Here is a 6,361-nt window from a genome sequence, read left to right as displayed (position 1 = left end):
ATCTTGCAAAGAATACTGGTTAATAATACTGGTCGATAGTTAAGTGAAAGGTGTTTGTCGCCTGATATGTGGAGTGGAACCACCTTGCCCAATTTGCAGTCATCTGGGAGTTCCTCGTCTTGTAGGGATTGCTGAAAAAATTTTGCCAGTATTATGGGAGAATATACTTTAGTGTTTTTTTTAGAATTTTACTGCTGATATTATCTGGACCGCAAGAAGAGGATAGTTCCATGTGATCTATGATACTTGTGATGCCTTCAAAATCAAAACGAATGGGATCCATTGGGAATGTGATGTGACTATCATAATCCGGAAGTGATGTGGTAGAGGAGAGATAAAATGCCTTAGCAAAAGCTTCACTAAGTACCTTAGCACTGTCCCTAATTGGGATGGGATTTGATTGTGCATCGAGAGGAGATAGTGATGACTCGTCTGAACCGTTCACAGCGTTCCAGAACTTTTTTGGATCAGTTAGTAAAAGTGATGGCAGTGTAACGTTAAAATATCGCGTTAAAATTGGCTATTTTTAACGCATTTTTGTACTCTTCAACTACACCTCTGAGTACTGTCCAATGCTGAGGTTTTCCCGATGACTTTGCCCTGGAATATAAACGTCTGTTTTTGTTACCAAGGTGTTTTAATGACCGGGTTAACCATGGTGACCTGCCATTAGAAGTGATGATTCTTCAAGGAACATGCAATTCAGTTAGCTATGCAGTTTGTTCTTAAATAAGCACCAATTTTCATGAAGAGACCTTTGGTCGAACTTTATGAGAAATTCATTCAAAGATTAGTTAAGGCCATCATTAATTGACGTAAAATTTGCCTTAGCATAGTCGTGAATGGTTTTAGTTTTATTCCGCGATTTGTCAGACGGTAAGCTTAATTCGATAAGAGTAGGCAATGATCGCTTATACCTGGCAAGTAGCTTACGTCGGAAACAAGGTCTGGAGAACTAGTTAGCAAAAGGTCTAATAGGTTTGAGCTCGTAGGTATCTCCCTTGTCGGTTGTGTGACTACCTGTGTTAATGAAAAGGAGGAACTTGCTGATTCTGATGATCTATCATTGCCTAATTGAGTGTGTGACCAGTTAATGACTGGAAAGTTAATGTCACCAAAAAGAAAAATAGGGCTATTAGGAAACCTTGTTTGAATTATGTTAACAATGTCATGGAGGTCATTACGTAAGCCAACAGTAGTAGATGGTGGACGGTAACTTGCACAAAAGAGGAGAGCTTTGCTGTTAATTTTGATCTGGACACAAATGAACTCCGGAGTAGTCTCAAGGTTAACTTCAAAGCAATCTATATTCTCAGATACAGCGATTAAAGTGCCGCCGCCGCGGCCAGAAGGGCGGTCACAACGAAATACATGGTAACACTTTTGTGAGGAATATATTTCGTTATTGCGCACGGATTCATTGAGCAAAGTCTCTGTTAGTAAGATAATGTCAGCCCCATGGTATCGGCGGTGCAGGATAAGCTGTGACGATGACAAAAAACACTGCGTATATGAGTGAAAAGGATAGAAATGTTGCGAAGTGTTTTCGCAGGTCGGTGCTCATTTTTATCTAGTTATCTTGGGGAAGAAGGGCTTGAAGGGCTTGCGTTGGTTACAACATGTGTTGAACTGTTTTCTCGAACAGTATCAGTTATAGGGCAGTACACGTAACATCTTTTCTTAAGAATAAGCTTGTTGTAGCGAAGGCTAAATGCCTTGCGAATTGAACAAGTTTCTTCCGCGCATGCCTGGTGGCCTGAGAAAAATCTTCGCTAATCGAGACTTCTGAATCTTTCAATTTGGTCTTTGCACCGAAAACTCTTTCTCTGATTTTATGATGCGAAAATTTGACGAGTATTGGTCGCGTTTTCTCTGGTCCAGCCATACCAATTCTATGGGCGCGAATTGGGCGCGATTATGGGCGCGAATCATTTATAATTAAAGCAGTTCTGCATTGCACAGAACAGTGACAATAAAACAATGACTGACGTGCGTTTCGAGATTCAGAGCAGAGCCTCATGGGATATTCGTCTCCTACCGCTACTTCCGGTTCCGAATTTCTCCCTCTGCTCGCTTGCTTCACGACAGTCGCTGTGTTAGTTCGCTTCTAACACTAATTTAGTTCCACTGCAACACCGCTGATTGTATTCCGTCATTGCAGTACCAACTAGACGCCGACTCTGTTATCCTTCGTAGCGTGTTTTCGCATTGAGGACAACCGAAATTATGTAAACGATAGGAGGATTTCTATGGGTATGCAGTTCAATGTGTTGAGACGCGCTGTGCGCACGGTTGCATGTATGAATAGTCTGCTAGCCCATTGGTAGATATTACACGCTTTGAGGCAAATACATCTATCGTTTGCTAAACTGCGCAAGCGCAGCCTTCGTTGCCTTTGTAGTGCAGCGAAAAAAAAAATATATAATGACCAACGTGTTAAACTACTTCAACCACACACAGGACTCACTGGTTTTGATTCGGTGCCTAGTTTATGGGGGACAAGCATTTCCGCTCGGGGTACAAGCTTGTTGGTGTCGTTTTTGGAATCTGTTGCGTCCTGTCTTTGTTGTGCATTTTGGCTGTGAATAGAGATGTGCCCATATTTCTTGCCGCGAAAGCATTTCACACCTGTATGTCTATTTTTCCTACCAGTTTTAGGGCTTAGAGTTGGCTGCTGCTTTTTCTGTTTCTGCCCGCCTTGCTGGGGTGGTTTAGAACCTTCGAAACGCTCCCGCGGTTTGCCACCCGTCAGCTTTCCTGGAACGTTTCCGCTAATCCTGCCATTCCATCGGCCGTCAGCCAGCTATGGATCTCATTTTGCATGACATAGGTGCTGTCTTCGCCTGGCAGCAATGGTTTGAAACGATCTGCTATCATCAAATCTCTCAAAGCCTCTAAACTTTCGACCTCTTGGCTACGAACATAGTACGCGAACATTGTCTTGAGCCTGGTCGCTACATGATGCCATGACTCACCTTGTTCTTTGCGTACCGCCATAAACAACCGCTTGTACTCATTCGGAGTCATTCTGAGCTCTTTTAAAACTCTCTCCTTAAGCTCCTTGTATGGCATAGCACTTCAATCTGATTCACTGGCTACAAGCACCCTCATTTTCTCAGTCAGAAATGGCAATAGAATAGCCCCACGATTTTCTTCCGGAATTTTAAGGGTCTTCATCGCTGCGTAAGCACTTTTGAACCATGAGGGGTTCATTGGATCTTTTTCTGGCATCGGCGCCAGCACCGCTTTCAATTATTTAACATAATCGCCCAGCTTTGGACCTGACCTTTGTCCATGTTGCCCATCCGCTAGTAGCTTGTCATATCTCCTAGTGCCTCCTATGTCGCTGGCACTGACTCTGCCGACGCAGGTTGCCCGTTAGGCTCTAGACCATTCCCTGCGGCATCTATCCCTGTATTTGTCATTGCATCTAACTATAGCGTACAATCACTACAGACATGGTAACTGCGGAGAAAGCAGAAAGGTATCTTACCTCTTTGGATGCTCCGTCGACGGCACTGCTGTCGCACTCGACGTGATGACAGCAGGCTCCCGGGAAGGTAGACGCGCACGACCTGATCCTGGCCCCGCAGCAGCTCAGCGCCTTGGAACTTGCTTGCCTTGGTCGCCTTGTTCTTGCTCTGAACCTTTCGATGTGAACGCCTGGTTCCTTTCGGCAAAAATTGAGCTTGTCTCGGAATTTAAAAGCCTTGGAGTGTATTTCAATGAACATTTATGATGGAATAAACATATAGATACTACGATTAACAAAATATCTAAGGTAGTGGGTATTCTTTCCAGGCTTCGGTATTGTTTACCGGAATGTGTAAAAAAATTATCTTTCGGTCCCTATTTTCATCTGTTATAGGTTACTGCTTTTTGGTTTGGGGGACCACCACCTTTTCGAATGTTAGCCAGCTTCATAGATTACAAAAACGAGCCCTTAAAATCATCGTCAACGTTTCTCGGGAAGCACCAACAGAAGCGATTTTTCGTAAATTGAATATAATTCCTATCCCGCAGCAATATAAACAAACCTTATTAAGGCGCTACAGGACTACAGCCATAAACACAGCTATCTTCTTCAAGGAACTCTACAGACTTGAACGGACGTCTCACAATTGCAGCACTCGTACAAAAAATCATTTCGTCATTCCACAAACCAGAACAAATTACGGGCGGCAGAGCATTATTTACACCTTGCCTCTTCTTCTAAACACAATTTAATAGTTACAGAGTGCAGATAACGCTATTATTATTTGTATTACCTCACTGAAAGTGTGCATTTCTGTAAATATGTTTTCCACACTGCTTGTATGTTTTTTTCTTCTTCGCCGCAATCGTATGTCACCTTTTCTACAGTCTTTAGTTAAACATTATATGAAAGTGCCATTTCGCCCTGTTGTTTCTGTTAAAAATATATTTCAATGCATAGTCAACTCTTACGCCGAAGTTACCAAGTTTTTGTACGGGGCGAAGCCACTCGTCAAGCCTTTAATAGGCTTTCTGGCTGCGCCCCTAGCATCCTTGTGATGTTGAAATAAAGATGACTTGACTTGACTTGCTTGCTGTCTCGAACCCCCGACGGCTTTTCTTCGCCCGGCTCCTTCAGCTCCTCGCTGACTTGAGCCTCCGACGTCCTCTCGAACTCGACCAGGGATCTTCAAGCTTCTCGACGTCTGTTCCTCGACGCAGCTTCACGCTTTCTCCTTTAGGATGAACTACTCTGTAGCTTCTTCACACCTTCCGTCAAATTCCTCAAGTAGAAAGACGTTGCGATTCTGCCACGACTGCGCCAGTTGAGTTTCAACAATTGTTGATGATGAAATCAGGTTTCTTGGTGGATTCATGGTTCGGACTCGCAAACATTCACACTACTCGACGGCACGAAAAGAAGGTTAACTATTTATTTACACATAAATAAGTAAGAAGATACAAGCAAGGTGAAAACTAGTTACAGTATGACTGAACCATTGATTATACGAAATCAGCCCCCGCTTAACCCAGAGCGCTTAGACTTAAGCACTCTGTCTCCGCCCTTAGCCGGGACAGCAACCAATAATCAATCAGGCGACGCTTCTCACCAATCGATTGTTAGGGAAAGGAAAATGAAGTTTCCGTCAGCTAATCAGACTGGGGGAAGGATATCGGTTAACCAATACTTGAGAAAGAAGGGGTTCCAAGCACACATACAAACAGCACTGAGTTTACTGCATTCCGAACCTCTACCTTCCCCTACGTTTCCTTTTCCGCACGCGGGCATACGGGACACAGGTATGCCTCGCGAACAACCACTCAAGGTTATTCATAAAAAAAAAAGCAAGCTGTCGCTGAGGGGTCAAGCGCCCAGTTGCAACTACAGCCTTGCCTAGGTGCCTCTACAGAGTACCCAAATCCCGAACGACCCATTGGCGCCACATTGCGTACCGATCGGCCACCGTACACCTGAGTCCTCACAACAAGCTATGTAGATGACTAGAGCGAATGACTGACACGTAGGGACACGAGAAGGCACAAAAAACCGTCCAAGTTTCACAAAATGATGACTGCAGGCATTAAAACACTGAACACTGACAAGGCTGCGCGCTGGAAAGTTATCTGTGGTGGGAAGGCAAGACAGAGACGGAACAAGCGCCCTGGCGGCGGTGCCGCCGGCAACAATAGAGCAGCCACCGAGCCTCCTTCGTGCGTCCGCGGTTCCACGATTTTGGTAACCCTTCGGCCGGGGACCGGTGCACGTGTAAAAATAGCTACCTCGCGCCGAATACTCTGTACTGGAGACTGAATGGTGCATCAGAAAGTTCAGTGAACCTCAAACTCCTTCCATCATCCGCCATAACGAGCTCCTTTTTTCCCTTCCTTTGGGGCTCAATAGTTTTCATCAGGTTGGTCTGAGAGAAAGCTCTGCACTGTTGCACTAGAATGCGGTGAGGAGTGAAGCCTGAAAAAAAGTAGCTCAGCATGGAAAACTTTGGGATTCCGGCCCCTTGCCTGGCGTTTCTCACTGGTTTCCAAAAGGAACGCTCACTTGTGCCCGCAGGTCCATTTCTTTTTTGCGAAGTGGCGTCCATTCATCATTACTTCCATTCGTGTCCATGTCTGCTTCCAGAGAAGGCGATGAAGTCACATGTGGAGCAGTAGAAGCAATCCACTTCTCGATAACAACTATGGGGTCGACTGCCTCTTATCCTTAAACCTGGACGTTTTCCGGAGGGAGTTTTATTACTATCTTTGTTGTCGCTTCAGTATAAATCTCCAGATAACTGAGGCAGAATTTCGATCATCTATTCACCTAGGTATATCTCATGAAGAGCACAGTGCCCTTGTGAGAAATGCTCACTGCTACTGGGCGGTTTCTGTT

The 6,361-nt window shown here is 44.7% G+C and overlaps 1 pseudogene; it reads right to left on the bottom strand.

The window, feature by feature from the left end:
• Nucleotides 1-526: 526 nt before the first annotated feature.
• On the bottom strand, nt 527-6,097 carry LOC149367808 (uncharacterized; annotated as a pseudogene).
• Nucleotides 6,098-6,361: the final 264 nt, after the last annotated feature.

This window comes from Amblyomma mixtum, chromosome 1, assembly GCF_055824585.1.
Source record: "Amblyomma mixtum isolate Tamu chromosome 1, ASM5582458v1, whole genome shotgun sequence".
In the NCBI taxonomy this organism is placed as follows: Eukaryota; Metazoa; Arthropoda; class Arachnida; order Ixodida; family Ixodidae; genus Amblyomma; species Amblyomma mixtum.
This window is presented reverse-complemented; position numbering and strand designations above follow the sequence as displayed.